The sequence below is a fragment of the Spinacia oleracea genome, chromosome 1 (genome assembly GCF_020520425.1).
Source record: "Spinacia oleracea cultivar Varoflay chromosome 1, BTI_SOV_V1, whole genome shotgun sequence".
Lineage (NCBI taxonomy): Eukaryota > Viridiplantae > Streptophyta > Magnoliopsida > Caryophyllales > Amaranthaceae > Spinacia > Spinacia oleracea.
Genome location: NC_079487.1, coordinates 128,195,506 through 128,214,524, shown reverse-complemented (window position 1 = coordinate 128,214,524; position 19,019 = coordinate 128,195,506). Strand labels below are relative to the sequence as shown.

The window sequence follows — 19,019 nt, the reverse complement described above, 5'->3', positions numbered from 1 at the left end:
GAAAACATGTTTGGTTTTGTAACATCAAACGGCACAAAGCACAAAATAGCTAGTGAAATTCTTACATTATCATTCTCTCGAGAGTTAGTGAGCAACTTTTGATCTCACTTCACGGGAAAAAGAGTACTCACGCCACCATTTTTTCAAAGAAATTGAGCTATTTGCAATAATTTACAAGCGAATTGACAACATTTATGAATGCGGATAACCCTATCTTTTTTTTTGACAAACAAGCAGAGAAATATATATTACTTATCAAACCAATGTCCATACAAGCTGGAGAACAACAGGGAGAAAGCCTCTAAACTGAACCCAAAACCACAACAGGCTAAACAAGCCTAAAACAACCAAGGTCACACAAGAAGCATCAACTAGCACTACTTACAACTCATTGAACCATTGCCTATCAATCTCACTAAGTTTACTACGTACCCATGAGGCACCTGATTCTATTCCCTTACTTCAAACTGAACCCGAAGAATAGTTGAAGACGGGGAAGGGACAACATTCCTCCAAACAGCAGAATTCCTTGTTGACCATATATATGTGGTACCCAAGGCTTACCATAGCACAGTAGGCCACCATTTTCCTAAACTGGTTCTTTCCATATTTCCTGATCCAGTTCAGAATATGGAGATCCTTCCATCTGCTGTGTAGGCCATCCAGGAGAGGATTTCAGACCTGCACACAGTGCTGAAGTGACAGTCAAAGGAAGAGATGTGGAATACTCTCATCTTCAAAACCACAAATGCCACACAAAGTTGAATCATAGATTCTAATATTATGGAGTCTGACCCTGGTTTTTAGTTTGTCCAGTAGATCCATCTAGAGGATCGCTTTATGTTTCGGAATAGAGAACCTATTCCAAACATACCTACACCACTACAAAGTAGGAGAAGTACCACAAAGCTTACAGTACATATCCTTGATTGAGTACTTGGGAGCAGACAACCACAGGGAAGACTGAAGATGTAAGTTGCAGAAACTTTCAACCTGCATATATACTTGACTGCCCAACTGGCTGCATCTGAAGGGTTGAACAACTACCAGTTTTTTTTTCTTAATGTACATGGAGTGAATCCACTTTACCCACATATTGTCTTGCTTTTTCTCAATTGCCCAAGCAAGCTTCCCCACATCAGCTTGGTTCCACATAGCTAAGTTCCTAAAACCAAGTCCACCTTGGTTTTTTGGGGTACACGATTTGTCCTAAGAGACAGAACCTGGCCTACCATCTTCATAACTACCATGCCACAGAAAAGATCTACAGATTGAATTGATCTTCCTCACAATGACCATTGGCAGAATAAACATTTTCCCCCAATAAGAGCAGATACTCATTAACACAGAGTTGATGAGTTGAGTGACAAGCGATTTTCGTGTCGTTATACGAATACCACCTAGTCAAACAAAATTTGTAGAAACACCTAACTAACCAACTATATTGATTATAGCGGCAAGTTCGGGATCGTCCCAAGAGAATGGCGAACTAATTGTATTCACATGCTAGCTCAAGCGGAAAATGAAAGTGTGTATGTATGAATCTATTGAAATCAAGGAAAAGTAAATGGGATAATCTAGGGAATTGGGGATTGGCTTGGGTTCATTAGGAAAGGTCAAAGTTCAATCAATCAACATTGCAAGGAAATGATAATTAGGGGAAAACCGACAAATATAGCTTTCGCCACCTCTCGGACAGAACGCATTGACTTGCCTAATCCAAAGGAGAGCTCTCGCATGACCTTTAGACTTAGACAACGAATAACCAAAACTAGTTTCCACATGCTCACACTAATTCTCAATTTCTTGACAAACTAACATGAAGCATTTCCAATCAACTAACTAGGATTAGCATTTGCAACTACTAATCTAACTAGACATGGAAATCCTAATCATCAAATCAAAGTTTAATCACAACATCATCATGAATTTCCTTCAAAAAATCCCTAACTAATCCCAAGCTTCACCCCTATTCTCTAAATTATGACTATTCAAATAGCATGATTAAAACTAAGATTAAACTAAAACGAATCCTAATCATGAAACTAAACAAGCAAATCGAACTAATTCAATCAACTAAATCAAACATGAAAATTCAAAGCCAAAATCCAACAAAACTCAATTAAAAATATTCAAAATTCAAATCACAATAACCAAGCATAAACTAATTAAGCAATAAGATCAAAACAATTAAAGAGCAGATTAAAGAACAAAAGAGAGAAATTATACCATTAGAAGTTGAATTGAAGCCCCAAAAATGAAGAATAAAATTCTGAAAATGAAAACAAAAACCCAAACCCAAGAGAAAATAATTTGAAATTTTGTGTTGGTAATTCATAAAATTGAGAATCTATACTACAAAAATCGAAAAGCCAATTCTCTAAACTCCTCGCTACTACTGCTCGCTGCTATTCTAATATGCTCCTGCTGCTCTACTGCTCGACCCAAAGAGAAACGAAACTGCAAAAACAGGAACAAAAAACGAAGAGAAAATTCAATTCTGAAAACGAAAATCCAAGGCTGAAAACTGAAATTCGATCTAATCTACTTCTAATTCTAGGTGCTGCTACCCTATTCTACTCTAAATCGCTGCTCGAACTAAGCTATGAAAACCTAAAATCGAAAAACTAAAAAAATCTAAAACTAACTACTCCCTACTAAAAAATCGCAGCAGCTGTTATATAGGACTGCCGGCGCGGGCGCGGAGGTCGGAGGTGCGGGCGCACCGGCCGGGAACTTCAAATTTTGAGTCCGAAGCAGGAACTTTTCGAGTGCAAGTTTGGTGAGGCTGCGGGCGCGGTGGCCTTTGGTGTGGGCGCACCGCCTGTGCGCTGCTGCTGTGGGCGCGGCAGTGTGAGAGTGGGCGCACCGAGCTGCCAAGGCTACCTATGGGCGCACAACCCTTGCGTGTGGGCGCAGCGAGCTAGCTTGTGTGCCCGTGGCATGCCCATGGGGCTGTCGGTGCATCGTATAGCATTCGTCGCTGCCCATCGTCAAACATCGTATAGCACACAATGATATCGTCGCTGCACACAATAAAGCATCGTATAGCTCATTAGAAAATCGCCTAGCACATTACAAAATCGTATAGCACAACGACCATTCGGATAGCACGTTATTGATTCGGAAAATACATTATTAATTCGTATCACATTTTTACAAACCGTAAATCATTTCAATCATCGTCTAAGCCTAAATTCACATTATTTAACACGTTAATACTCCAAATGACCTTACGCAATGAAAATGAGCATAAAAGGCGCATTTAGAGCAAAAACGACTAAAATATATGCAAAACGAGATTATGTTACGATTAATGCAAAAACGCGATAAACGAACTAAAAAATGATAAAACTAAGTAAAATAATAATAAAATCCTAATAAAATGAAATAAAATCATAGGCTAAGAGCGACATAAATGTCGCTCATCATTGAGCCCTACCAGCAAAAGAGAGATGCCTAGAGCTCCACAACTTGATCTTTGCCACCATTTTCTCCACCAGAAGCTCACAGTCACATGCTGTAACACCCTAATAATTCCTTGCTTTTATAAAACCATTTCCCGACTTAAAATAAAGGATTACTAAAGTATTACCGTCACTGTGATAACGGTTAAGGCTAGTACCAGAATTACGCAGTGGAATTTAATGTCAACTAACTTTTCAAAACATAATTAATAAATATCGAGGCCTCCTACAAATTGGAACCATGACGGCCCAAAAACCAAAGTATAAAAAGTTCAACGAATTCAACCATAATTAAAGTATTAAGTAAAATAGTTCAAAATACGAAAGCATGCAACTCTCTCAATCATCCCAAGCCACATGATTTCGATCTACCAACCTGCTATATTATTCTACTCCCCATCAATGCAAATGCAAATGATAGATCATCATAGGGTCATTAAGACAAAGGCCATGACCAAAAACACAAAGCACGTAGTCAGCAAAAGCTGAGTACTTACAAGAATAGGGTAAAACAAAACTAAAAACATACATCAATCACTAAACGCTAATCAACATGCATAAGCCATTTAATAATTATCAACAAATCATGAATACAAGACTCGACTCATGACTCGACTCTTGACTCACAATTTAATTAGAATAAGCTTCGAACGGGCCAAAGAAGTATTCCATAAAGGAAAAATGTGATGGGAGCCAACCATACACCAAATAATAAATAATAAAATCGGGCCATACCGAGTGTCGGGCCATACCGACGGAATTCCTGCGCATAATATAAATGAAACAACGTCTTGTATCATTAGTAGGCGATCAAGCTTTCCGGCAAGTCTCCCCCCATTGTTCATACTCAAGGTATATACGTTCCAACAGTTTGGAAGCTTGTTCTGGTTGCACTTTACGTTTATTAATATTTTATTAAAGGCGAACTCAAGACTCAACAATATACACACATATATACAATTAATAAACAACAACCAAAACAATCTTATTTTAAATGTTTTAGGACTTGTGATCAACAAAGCAAGACACTTGTGAGATTACTACCAGGTTCCTCCTCACAAAAGTGAGATTCCACATCATGCCCATTAACATGAGGGTTGTGCCCTTGCACGACAAATCCTAATTCATTTCATATAATATTCCCAACTGAACCCTACATGTAAGGTAGCTTACGTGAGCTAACCCTTCACATGTGGTAAAATAAATAGTACAACGAGGTACGAATAATTGGCTCAAAGTATGCTAGACATCCCGTACAATAGCATAATAATAAATAATCCATCCCTTGCATGTGAAACAAACCATACATGCATAAATATTGAACAACATGATTGACAATGAAATCCATACTCATAATAATCTCAACATGCTTGTTCAACAAATAATCCAATACATCCAACATCATAATTCACATGATCGTTCACCAAAATAAACATGAATTCACATCATTACAATCATGCAATTCTCTTGACAAATGGTGTGGTCTCCCTAGACTTGTACGTACCTTGAATACCTAAGCGTAGGGGCCACTTTGCAATACGAGCACTCACTCATAAATCACCTCCTATCATCAAAATAACGAAACTTAAATTATTTCCATGTTCATTAAACTTCCAGCAACTTTATAAAATCTTAAACCTTATTTAAACTTTATAATTCAATCGTTCTTCAATAAAATAATCGTCTCAATTTGCAAAACCAATCCCTAGTATGAAAACATACTTTTTCCGCCTTTAAAATCAATAAAAATCAACACTTTAAGCCTTTATATAAATCGAAAATATAATTGATTATCATAATTAAAATCATCACCTAATTATGCTAATCAATTGACTCATTAGGTCTAGGTTAAAACCCAAACTTGAAAATTCCAATAAAACCAATTTAACATCATAAAAATCAATTCTTTATTAAATAAACGAATCTGAAAATTCATGCTTTAATAATTAAAACAAGCCTAATGAATCACAACACGTAAATCCTCAAAGCACGGTGTTCATAATCGATTCCCAGCATTTTAATCATTCAAAACAGTAATAATATTATAATTTAAAATGCGGAATTTAAATAAAATAGTTTAAGGGGATTAGGATTATACCAATCCGGCCTATAGCACGGAACAATCACGAATTAGTGTGATTGGGCGAAAAGATTGAGCAACAACGAACAAAAAAAACACACACACACACTCGGTGTGTGCGCGCGCGGCAGGGGACGAAGGCACATCAGTGCTGTGCGCGCGGGACGAGGGGCGGGCACAGCGCTGGGTGCGTGGGACAAGAGCAGGCACATCATGCGGGGGTGCGCGGGACAAAAGAATGTAGCACACGGGGTGCGCAAGGAACAAGGGAAGGCACAACGCTGGGGTGCGCGAGAGAGTGAGGGCCAGCGACGGTCGAGCACGAAAACACGCAGCACTCGAGGGCCGAGTGTGGTGCCGGGTGCACGGGGCTGCCGAGCAAGAGAAAGAGGAGAGGGAGAAGGAGTGTGGGGCAAGAAAAGCAAAAGAGGGTTTATGAAATTAAGGGGGATCATTTAATGAGGGGAGTCCTATTTATAGGCTCCCAATTTCTAATGGGCTAGGCTTAGGGAATTAGAATTGGGCTTAGGGAATTAAATGATTAGGCTAGCTTAGAGTTTGAATTAAATTCTTTTGATTGGGCTCGTTTAATAAAACGAATTGGACTTTTCATTTAAAACCCAAACCTTTTAAAATTACTTGTGACCCATTAAATTTCCTAACTCGAAAATTAAATTCGTTTCGTAATTAATTAAAATAATAAATATTCTAATTAATTAAAATACATTTAAATAATATTTGAATGCGAAATAAATTCCAAAAATCGTAAAATGCTTTATAAATATTATAAAAATACGAGGTATTACACATGCATTAAGTTTTTAGTGCTGATGGAAACTCCCAGATATCTAAAAGGCAAGTCACCTTTTCCAAAACCAGAAACTGCCACTAGATCCTCCCTTAAGCTGTCAGTTCCCCCAGATCAATAGATGGAGGATTTGGAAGGATTAACCTGAAGGCCAATAGTGGTAGAGAAAAGGTTAAAAGATGAGAGCATGAGCTGAACCGATTCCTTATAACCTTTACAGAACATCAGAAGATCATTTGCAAAAGCACATGTGATTCAGATTTAGGATTTTGCATCGAACTCAGGGTGAGTGCGATAACCCTATCTTTAAACCCTTTAACCCATAAACTCTTATTTTAAAATCATTATCGCATAATTCATATTCATCAATGTCAAACAAAATACCAAAAGAATCTTGGTAATTGATACAACGTATCAAACCTTCTAATTTTAAATAAACTCTTGTTTAGACCACCTCCATGGAAGTACACATCAATATAAGGCGGATCAACATCACTTTCCAACATCAAAATAAGACGTCCTTGTGAAAATTTATTCTCATCCTTAGCTTTATCCCGAAGCTCCTCAATGATTTCAAATACTTATAATTTGACAAGTCATACTTTATTAATATCTAAACCGATATAAAAATCAATTTAACCTAACACAAATTAGAAATATATCGTAGAATCAACACGGTTGCTAAACGCAATCTAGTTTTACTTGACGCAACCTTTCTTATTTCATTCTAAAAAAATCCTAACCCTCATTTTTACTATTTTCTCTCAACCTTTTTTTATATTTATTTTGGTTCAAATACATTTGATTTTAATTAGTATCACGTGTATCTCATCAAATTAGAATACATATTTTGACTGCAATGGACGGTATTTCTTACTTGAAAGACCTTGGAATTGAGGTAATTTTCGTTTTTATCCTACTTAATTTTTTGAGTTTTTTCATGCAATTGGTATGAAATAAATATTTCTATTTTGTACAGATCGAACAGAATTGAATAATTAACCATTTCGTACATATTGAACAAAATATAATTAACCATTTCATACAGATTGAACATAACATAACTAAATATTCCATACAAATTGAACAAAATGATGATACTAGTTCTTTTTTTTGTCTAAAATGAAAGAGTTGTTGACTGGTCATGTAATGGTTGTTTGTTATACATTAGTAGTGATAATACAACTTATTTTGTTATATTCAGTATTGAACGGAATTATATTTTGTTCAATTTATATGGAATACCTAGTTTTGTTATGTTCAATCTGTACGAAATGGTTCATCATATTTTGTTCAATTGAAAATACTCGAAAAAAACAGGAAAAAAAGAAATTACTTCAATTCCAAGTCAAGAATATCGTCTATTGCAATCTAAATATGTATTATAATTTGATTAGATACACATGAAACTAAAAAAAATCAATTTTATTTGTTCCAAAATAATATCAAAAAAGTTGAGAGAAAAAAAATTGAGGGTTAGAGTTTTTTTTGGAATGAAAAAATAAAAGTAAAAAGGATTGCGTCAAGTAAAACCAGGTTGCGTATAATACTCCCCATAATCAACGCTAAATAGTAGTAATAGTTTTATGCAATTTTTTATTTAATGCGGGGTACAAAAAAAAATCGGTAAAACAAAATAATCGATTTTTTTTAGGCATTGATTATTTTGTTTTATACAGATTATTTTTGTATACCCCGTAAATATTTTTTATTTATAGAATGTTTACTCCGTAAATAATTTCATTTGATTTAAACTTTTTTTTCTTTTTCAAAAGAAAATAATAAATATCATTAATAATCATACATGCGATACTACCTGATTTTAACAATTTAAAATAATATACAATGGTTTTTAAATAATTTTAATTAACAAGTCAAAATAATATATATAAATATATATATTTATATATATATATTATATTTTATATATAAATAATATAATATATATATATATATATAAATAATTTTCTTTAAATTTGAATCCTAAATTTATCGTATTATCAAGTAATTGTCACGTAATTAACAGTTTAAAGTGATCATACGACCAGCTAAGATGGTAATGTGCAACTTCCGGGTACAAAAATCTATAGAATTTTAGGAGAATTACAGTGACATGAGTACTAAGAAACAAGTTAATCTAACCAATCATTTATAATTTGTTTTTGATGTGTTTTCTGATTCCGGTGCATCTTCGGTAGAAGATCGGAAGAAGGCGTCGCAAATTTCTAATTTCACTCACTTCTGAAAGTACGCGGATAAAACTGTTAGCCAACAAGTTTGAAATTGTTTTGTCAGACATTATAGTGGAAGACCTGAAGTTGATTTAGGAGGTAATGCGAGATTGTTGATGAGAAATTGACAAGAAGTGAGCGAAAATGTAATTAACAACTGTGACGGTAGAATAAAAAAAAGAGAAAGAAGTTAAAGAGTGTTTCATCAAAAAGAAAATTGTATCGGCAATGAAAAAAAATGCTTCAAATAAAAGATGTTTTTGATGTAATATGATTTGTTACTCGGCAAGTCAATCTAAATATTGCGACTTGTTTTTTTCATGTAGTAGTATGCTTTTGATGTGTATGGTTTTTTTTTTTGCACCATTAAAATGAAAATTGTTCTAATGTTTTGCATTCTATTAAACTGTGAAATTTAAGTAATTAATACTAAATTTATGAGTGTCAAAGAGCTATTGAAAAAGTTGTAGTTGTTGAATATCAATTAGTCAATTGGAATTTAACAAGAAGGAAAACGCATGGAAGAAATTTGCAGGTACGCTACCCCCTGAATTTGGGGAAAACTATTATGTATCTAATATCATTATAGAAAGAAGACATACATATTTTTTTATTTCATAAGATCGTGTAAAATCAATTATTTCATATTTTATTTTCTCCTGTAAATAGTTTAATATAATTTTTATATTGAAAATATGTAGTTCGTAAATGATATAGTTGATTTCGTAAATGATATAGTCGAATTTAATGTAACTTTTATCTTGAAACTCTTTACTCCATAACTATGCATTTAATTCGTAGGATTTTAGTTTTCACAAATTCTTATTTATAAGTGGTGTACAAGTTAAGTCAAATTTCTTTAAAGTTTATCTATCTAAGAGTTATCTATTTTTTAGTGATATAATTTTTCATTTTAACTAAAACTATTTTTTTTCAAAATCACTAACACTATATAAAAATAGTATTGATCCCACGCTATGCACGATTTTTGTTATATTTGAAAAGTGAATTTAATTTTTTGTAATTCATCAAAAATAGTAATTGTATTTCATTTCGTGTTTCACTCAGAAAACAATGAAGATAGAATATAATTGGTACATTATTTAAAATTAATAGAAAAAATTTAAAATTAAGGGGCATTTAATTTATTGGAGGTGAAGGCCCGAAGGGGAATACATGAGTTTATTTATTTTTTATTTTTTTGTGTGGTGGAGAAACATGAAATTGAAGGAGGGGGGCATGGAATAAAAATAAAATAAAATAAAATGGAAAGATGTTTTCAAGAGGGACACGTGAAACTCTGGATTTCTTGCAAAATTTGCCTGTTATTAATATAGATTAATATATGAGTGTATTATATAACTTAGTAATATAAGAATTTAACATCAATAATATAAGTTATTGAGTACATTGTATATAACTTAGTTTAATACTATGTAATTGATAACGATGAACTAATAACTAATAAAATTTATTAGGTCGTATTAACGAAGCATTTATTAATGAAGTAAGTAATAATAGTTAACGAGTAAAATTTGTAACGAATTAAAAAATATAACGTCCACATGTGATTACTTTGACAAACTAATAATAACTTATGGATAGAAGGTGTAATACGTGATAAGTTGTTTGACAATTTACAGCAGATAGTCTTTTACAAATATTGACATAACAAAATACATCAATTACAAATTTCATTTGAGCAGATTATATAAAGGAAGACATGAGCTTATCCAATATGAGAAACATAATATACAAAAAAAATATGAAAAAGTACAACCTATCTTCAACTTATAAAGATATACAAGAGGAAAGAAAGAAAACTGCTTGAAAAATTCCAAGTAGGCCATCAAACCCCCTAGGTGTTGGATGAAACAAAGTGAGTTAGTTGAGGAGAAGATCTTTCGACTCAGGTGTGGCCAAAATCTGTAAAACCACTTTGCGAAAAAAAAATGTAGTAGATAAACTAGTACTCCGTAGATGATTGTTTTTAAACTACTATGAATGGAAAATTAAATTGAACATGAATTGGGACATAAAAAAGAAATAGCAGAGTAAAGCTTAAGTGGATCACAACCCTCAAGTGTGAAGAGAGAAACTCTAAACACAATATCATAGGGATACTAGAAGAGGTTGGACATACCAGTCATGTTCAACTTTCACTTTACAAAGAGCATCCCTGTACAAGGGTACCTGAATCTGTAAAGGAGCCAAAGCATGGCAGAATGACTAGCCTCAATAAGACTCAAGTAGTAAGAACTATTCCACAGTCTAATAAAGTAGTAAACCAATCCCAAAATAGCAATAGCCAACAGAATGAGAAAGTAGAAATCAATCATGAAAAAAGAATAGAAGTAAAAGAAAATGAAAGATTTCTTATCACAAGAGTATCAACTACGTACACCGATAGAACCTGATACAACAAAAAGGAAAAATACTGATCAACATCCCATGTTACTAAACTAACAACAACAAGGCATAAAGCTACCTAAACTTGGAGTTGTTAACATGAAAAGCGAACCTGATACAACAAAAGTGTTTGGGAATACAAACGGCTCACGACACGTCGATACATGGGTCATACGCAATAGGCCTAGACTGACATTAACATGAGTAAAATAAGATATAAGGGATGACCCGCGGGGACGGCCCACAAGGACCGACCGGCCCGTAGTCATTCAGATCGTCCAATTATACTCCGCCAAATGGATGGACTCCCAAACCTAACAGAAGTCGGCTACACAAAGAGTTCGTGTTGACCAAGGAATCAGATTAGGGTTTCTATCCTATGTTCCTATATATACGGCCCAGATACACATCAGAAGACACGCAATCAATAAACCTGAAACCTAATTCTAGAACTTGAGCCCAGAACCTCCGTCTAACTCAGGTCTAGGAAGAAGACTCTTGAAGACCTCTCGTCGTCACCCTAAACTTCGAGTTGTTTACATGAAAATCTCTAAAGTATCACGTGTAAAACCAAAATGGCCATACAGCCCGTAGCACAAACTACAATTAGCGTAATAATCAAACTCTAACCAATCACAGCGCCACCCAGGCAGACCAATCCACCAACCAAAAAACCAGTGTAGCACAAGCAAGACAACAATCATGGAATTGAGTGGGAGGGGGAGGAGAGATCGACATCCTCTCTCTTCCTTCTTTTAGTGGGTTCAATCTCCTAATTAGGAAGGTAGTCAGAAAAGAACGAACCAGCAGCTTCATTCCCTTCATCTTTAGACAAAATCATAGACACATCAGCCTCATGATCAATCTGAAGGTCATCAATGTTGACAAGATGTAAGGGGGTGTTTGGTATAAATTTCGGAAACGGAATGGAGTAGTATCAAATAACAGAGGGGAAAGGTAACAACAACCATTACTCTTATGAACTGTTTGGTTTCCAACTACATATATAATGGAATCCATTAAACTAATTTTGTGCTCACTTTGTATGCAACATTAGTTTTGTGTTCGAAATTTACGATTGGAATAACAATTTGTTGAAATTCATCAATATTGGTAGCACAAGAAAACGTTATTGGAATTTGATTGGAGGATAAGAAAGAGAGGTTAAGTTACAAAATGAAGAATTTCAGAGCTTCAGATTGGAAAATTCTTTCTGCAAATTTTTCATTTTTCAAAAAACACATAATTTAAAATTGGGGAGAAGTGAACACCGAAATCCTAGAATAATAGAAGATGATATTTTCTTCAGTACTATTATCTTTATGGGAGCTTAATAAATTGGATCCAAAATATTTTCGTGAAATCAGATAATGAAGAACACACAAAATGAAATTATACATAAATTTAACTAAGAGGCCGGGAAAAGTAGAAGGGGAGAGAGAGAAAGAGATAGATGAAACAATGGTAGTTGTTCCGGGTGTGGAATGAGAACAGCTGACTGTGGGATACTGGATTCCTATCGAGATTGCCGGTTGATATCTGCACAACAGAATGGATTAACTAGCCTCGGGGGTGGTTCGAGGATCCCCCCTCCGATGCTTAAGTAAGATTACTGAGAGATTAAGAGATGATTAAGAAATGATTAGAGAGTAAGAAAGAAGTGTGTTTAAGTGTTTGTGTACCTCATAGCAATAAATGAGGTGCTCCTTATATAGACCAATCCAAGGGTACGATCTGGTAGGTCCCTTGTGGTTAGATAGCGACCTGTTGATAGTGACCCTTGGCTGGTTGTCTCCATGATAATGCCGGTAGGCTGTCTCGCAGAAATGCCGGTAGAGGATATTTACCTAAGATGACCAGGTTACCTGCAGGTTAAGTTTACGTACGGGGAGTTCTGCCGGTACCAGGTGGTGCCGGTAGGACACCCCGTACAACTAGCCCCCTCAGAGTAAGCGCATATATGATCATTGTTGCGCTTGCTCTGAGTTTAATGGGAAAAAATAAGTATTATTTTGATACCTGGTGGTACAACTAGCCCCCTCAGAGTGAAGCGCAGGTGCTGACTGCGTTGCGAGTGTTTATGAGAAAAGACCGCGAACAGTTTGACGACTGCCTTCGCTCTGAATGAATAACTTTGTTGCTAGGTCCTTTTTGGAAAAAATATTTGGACGACTGGCCCCCTTGGAAAAAGATTTTGACGACTAGCCCCCTTGAAAAAGATTTGGACGACTAGCTCCCTTGAAATTGCCGTTTGGACGACTAGCCCCCTTGAAAAAGATTTGGACGACTAGCCCCCTTGAAATTGCCGTTTGGACGACTAGCCCCCTTGAAAAAGATTTGGACGACTAGCCCCCTTGAAATTGCCGTTTGGACGACTAGCCCCCTTGAAAAAGATTTGGACGACTAGCCCCCTTGAAATTGCCGTTTGGACGACTAGCCCCCTTGAAAAAGATTTGGACGACTAGCCCCCTTGAAATTGCCGTTTGGACGACTAGCCCCCTTGAAAAAGATTTGGACGACTAGCCCCCTTGAAATTGCCGTTTGGACGACTAGCCCCCTTGAAAAAGATTTGGACGACTAGCCCCCTTGGGAATACTTCAGATGACTACCGCTTTTCGAATTTTTCCCTTACAAGTGGCGGGAGATTGCTAGCCACGTTCCTCCACGTGGCCTTCATCCTGTGCCTTATTTTTTGCGCTTAATCTGGGTCGTTGATTCTGAATGTAACTGACCTTTTAACTGCTTAACTTACGGGTCGTGACGTTTTGCATACCCCCCTTTTACCAATAAAAGGCCTTAACCTCTTCGAGATTTTTCATTTCACCCACTTTATTCTTGAACTTCCGACCTTTCTCTCTCTCTTCCCCTGGGTTTTTCGCTGAAATTTGTTGCTGTTTGATTCTCAAGCTTTTGCTGCTGTTGTTGTGGTTTGAATTTTCCAAGGTTTATTAGCCTCCTTTTTCGTTGTTACCGAATTTCGGGTTTTTCTCCCTCTCTTATTTTTGTGCTTGATTTTCTTTCGTTTCTGTGTTTTTGTAGGTTCTCCCTGTTTTTCTCTTTCGCGTGCTTCATTTGTCTTTCAAACTCCAGAAAAAACAGTAGGTACCCACCCCTCTATTTTGCTACTCTTTGCTATACATATATTTTTGTTTTTGCATTTCTGTGGTGTCAAATTTTTTCTTGTTTTTAATTATCCGCCGCCTTAAAAACAAAATGACCAAAAATGTGGGTGGGGACAACCCTTCTTCTCAGCCTTCTGGGTTTACCGGTTGGAGTGTTCCTCAAGAGAGTAATTGTAGTTGGGCCCGGGAGGAGCCGTGTTCTCAATCTAATTTAAGACGGGCTGCCATTCGTGAGGTTTATGCTGAGGGTTTGAATCAGGCTGAGAGAGAGCGTTGTTATGCCCTACATCATCTGCGGGCTCGAATGATACGGGAAGTGAGGTCTCGCGAGCATCCTATTCCAGCTTCTGAGCCTGCTTTAGATGTTTCTCCCCTTTCGGTGCGGTATTATATTCGTGATTACCGGGAATTCTTGAATTCCACCGGCAGTGGCCACGGGCAGTATGGAACTAATACTGGCAACTTCGGTGTTTCTTTTGGTCAGGCTGATAGGATGGCTTCCGAACAACCGGCTAGCACTAGTGGCCGCCGCCCTGGTAAAGAGCCTGTTAATGATGATATTGATATGGCTACCGGCGAATACTCCGATGGTGATTCCATGTAATCCCCCATAATTTTATACATTTTATTAATATATTTTAACGTATAGTTAATTATATTTAAATAGAATTTATAAATTTTAGAAATAAATATATAATTAACGTATATTTATTTTATTTGATTACATTCTAAACATTTTAACGATTTATGAAATCAAAAATAATTTTAGAATTTTATGTTGAAAAGAATTTGAATTACGAAAATACGTTTTTACTTAGAAAACAATCATAATCGGTTTCGAATTCAAACATAAACTCAATTATAATCCTAGCCCAAATAACAAAGCCCAAAATAAATAACCCCAAATAAACCCATAACCCTTTCTCCTATTCAACTTCACGTGAAACAAAAATAAAAAGAGAAACAAAAGAAAACTCTCAAACCCTTGCTTCACCATTCACGTGAAAACGCACAAGACTCTCTGCTTCAGCCACCGCCGCTCCTCCTTGCTGCTATCCCTCACGCCGCCGTTCCTCTCTCCCGCCTTCACTTTCGTTGCTGCAGCCTCCCTCGCCGTCGGACCACCATCACGCCACTGGTAAGGTTTCGACCTCCTCCTCTTCTCCTTCTCCCTTATTTCTTTCTCTGTTGTTTCATCCCTTCTCCTCACTCGCAGTTTCGTTCGCAGCAACCACCACCGCGCCACCAGCCGCGCCCATAACGATTGTTCGCCGCCGGTAAAGCACCTCCTTCCTCTCACCTCTTGCTTCGTTCTCCCCTTTCGTTGCCCTCCTTAATTGTTTTCTTGCACAGCACCACCAACAACCATCGCGCGGACGCTGACACCCTCCGCCGTACTCCTCCGACCAGCGTCGCCGCCCACTGTTGCCGCGCCGCCCTGCCTGCCGGCCAGCAGCTTCCCTCTCCTCTCTTTTTTTGGTTAATTCTTTACCCTTTTATTTAATTAATGTAATATTTATGTTTTAATAATTTAATTAAGGTTTTCATAATTTAAATTATTAGTTTTGATAATTTATATTTAGAATTCAGATTATATATTATAAACTAATTTATTTTCAGTTTGTTAATAATATTTAAGTTAGATTTTCAATTATGTTTACAAATTTAATTAATGTTTTATTGGATTAAATTATAGTTTTATGGTTTAACTATAAATTTCAGATTTTATGTTTTATATAATTAAATTATTAATATTCGGATTATGCGATTTGATTGAAATAATGGTTTTAATTATTAAAGTATGAATTTTAAGGTTTTAATGGTTGTAAATCATGGTAGGACGATTGTGGTTTATTAAATTTATTGTTTCGATGTTCTAAGAACGTAAATTGGCCTTGGTGAAGTTTTTAAATGAGTTCATATTGCTGAAAATTTAAAGTACGATGTTTGCAAAGAGTTTTCAACGAATTTCAATCACTAATTCAATAATTATGATGCTAGGAAACCAAATATTCAAGTTTCGATATTGAAAAATGTTCTAATTATGTTTAGGAAGGGTTTGAAGCTCCCTAATGTTGTTGAAAATTCAATATGAATTGATATGAGTCTATATTGGTTGTTGTTAGGTGGAGAATTCTCCGTAGGCGACTTTTGAATTATTAAAGTGGTCTTGCAGTTTGTTTACACAAGGTACGTACATACCTGCGTGCTTGGAATGTGTGCTAATTGTTGAAATCATGTTGATATTATTGTTGAACTTGGTGATGTTGATATTATAGACAAACTTGGTTATATGGAATGTGCATGTTTAATACTGTTGGACAAACTTATTGAACTTATTTTGCACTATAGGAACTGTAACATGTTAGTATGGATGTTTGATACAAACATGTTGGTTGGGAACACTAGATTATTCTATATGATTGGGTTGGATCAATTGGTTGTTGTTCCCTTTCTATCTTTTCACTACTTTATAAGGGCGGAGGACCTTGTTTAGTAAGTTGAAACTCTATGCCCATATACAGGGTTGCTCATGGTTAAAGGAAAGGTTGGTTAAGTTGGAATGAGTCTTGATTGATGCTTTTATGATCACTCACTTAATTCCAAGATAAAAACAGTTGTGAACAAATGTGAATTGTCTGTCTTATGTAATGGTTGAGTCATAACGGAATCTCAATTTGTAAATCATGTAAAGTGAAACTGAATAGCAATAGCTTTAGACTGTGCACGTCTGAAGTGACGGACAAACAGGAGTTGGGGTTCATGGTGGTAGCCCATGGCCTTTTCTGGGACCGGATTGATCACCGTGTCCTATTTTTATTTAAACGTTCCTCGATATCGCAGGTCACTGAGGTTACGGAGTCGCGCCCGTACCTCGTCTTCCTTAGTGAAGACTTCTGGATGGTCAACTCGGTCCATTGTCTATTTCAACTAAAATAATATTATGGTTATTAAGCCTAGCTTAGTCTAGTCAAGTATAATCGTCAATTTATTATGTTTTGTCTGTCCTTACTTATATTTATTAGTATCATGTTAGGGTTGTTGGTTTGATAGTATCATGCTAGGATTGTTGTTGTTTTAGTATGTAGTACTCAGCTTTGCTGATTACGTGCTTGTTTGTGTGTGTTGATCATGGCTATGCCTTATTGATCCTGTGATGACCCATCTTTGGTGAGCAGTCTTTAAGGATCAATAAGCGTTGACCATCTACAGGTTTGAAGATGATGCATCATTGGGATCGGGATTAGAGAGCTTGTAGTTCTATTCGTTTAATTAAGTGATTTAATTTGTTAACTTGGATTTGAAATTTGTCGTACCATTCGTATTTCCTTAATTCAGTTAAATGGGTTTGGACCTAATATGTAATAGATTATTTATGAACCTAAAAGTTAGTTTTATGTTTTCCGCTGCAAAATTCTGAATAAGCCGATACGTTTTCACACGGGCGATAATGCCTTGATAATTCTCTACGTTTTATATTAAAAGGTTATTTTAGAAAAGAGGGAATTGTCGGGGTGTTACAAAGTGGTATCTAGAAGCTAAGGTTTTATTTTAATAAATTTCTAGGCGCCTAACCATCTAGTTATTCAAAATAAATTTCTTAAAAATCGAGTTTCTACGGATTATAGTGTTCAAAAATTGGTACTTTTTTTGGGGGGGCCGATTTCCTTTTATCTTGTTTGAAAGTATACGATATTCCTTATTTACGTTCGAAATCAAATTATTTTTCCAAGTTAAAGTGATACTTTGGACATTTTTATTTTTTTTATTATTTATTATTCAAACAAATAAATAAAAATAATATAAATACAATTTATTTATTTTTTTTAAAAATGGAGTTCAATTTTTTTTTTAGTTGGTTTAAAAGTTAGAATTCGTTAGTTAGGAAATATAAAATCTTTTTCGAATTAATAACTTTATTTTCGAATTTATTCGCTACGCATTTACTTAATTCATTTTACTTTATTTATTTTATATTTTTATTTATGTTATTATTCTATGTTATAATTTTCTTATATTATCGTTCTTTTACTTCGTCATTTAAATTATTTCAATGATTTACTTTATTTATTTTATATTTTTATTTATGTTATTATTCTATGTTATAATTTTCTTATATTATCGTTCTTTTACTTCGTCATTTAAATTATTTCAATGATTTAGTTTATGAGAGATGGGTAGTATAAGAAGGGCATATAAGATAGAATTATATGTGCATTAGTAGCTAGTCAACGCTAGCATTAGAAATTGATTGTTATGTACGTGCGTGTGCTAATTGTTTAAGTGTTACATTTACATGTGCATAAAGAATTGTTTGATTCCACCAAACTTATTGATTACTGAACCTTGTTTATGTTTTGGCTGGAAAATCGTTAGTGAGACCTTGAATTGTTTATTTCAGGAATAAAATGTTTCTTTCCAAGTATACCAATATAGGATCCTTCGAGAAACTTGATATAGAAACCCCAGATATTTATGTGAAGAAAATTGTGTTTGGATGTGAATATTATGCTAAGGTTCAAGGGCAACCTATCTTAATGAGAAAGGATATCATAGCAGCCACTATCATTAATTGCTTACCTAACAAATTTCCATACCTAGAACTCAAGGAAAAGTTTAAAGACATGCATTCTGATGATGGAACACCAAAGTTGATTAAGTATGAGACTAGGGATGGTAGGTAGAGATATGACGTAGAGATCCTGACCACCATTATTGAGGTCGTAGAAAATGGGTTCAAGGAGGGTAGAAACTCATGGAGTCATGCTTGGGATGCAGTTACAGAAGAACCTATGGGAGTAAGTGTAAATAATGACCTAGAGGAAAATGATGTAGCTGTGGAGAATGAGAATGTAGATGTTGAGGCAGAGAATCCTAACCCAGCGACCCATGAGCCAACCA

At 35.3% G+C, this 19,019-nt stretch overlaps 1 long non-coding RNA gene across 1 annotated transcript; it reads left to right on the top strand.

The window, feature by feature from the left end:
- The first annotated feature begins 14,745 nt into the window (after window positions 1–14,745).
- On the top strand, window positions 14,746–17,687 carry LOC130460015 (uncharacterized). Its single transcript, XR_008919821.1, has 5 exons — window positions 14,746–15,255; window positions 15,334–15,394; window positions 15,471–15,596; window positions 16,244–16,307; window positions 17,297–17,687. It is a non-coding gene; the product is annotated as an uncharacterized lncRNA (long non-coding RNA).
- The last annotated feature ends 1,332 nt before the right edge of the window (window positions 17,688–19,019 follow it).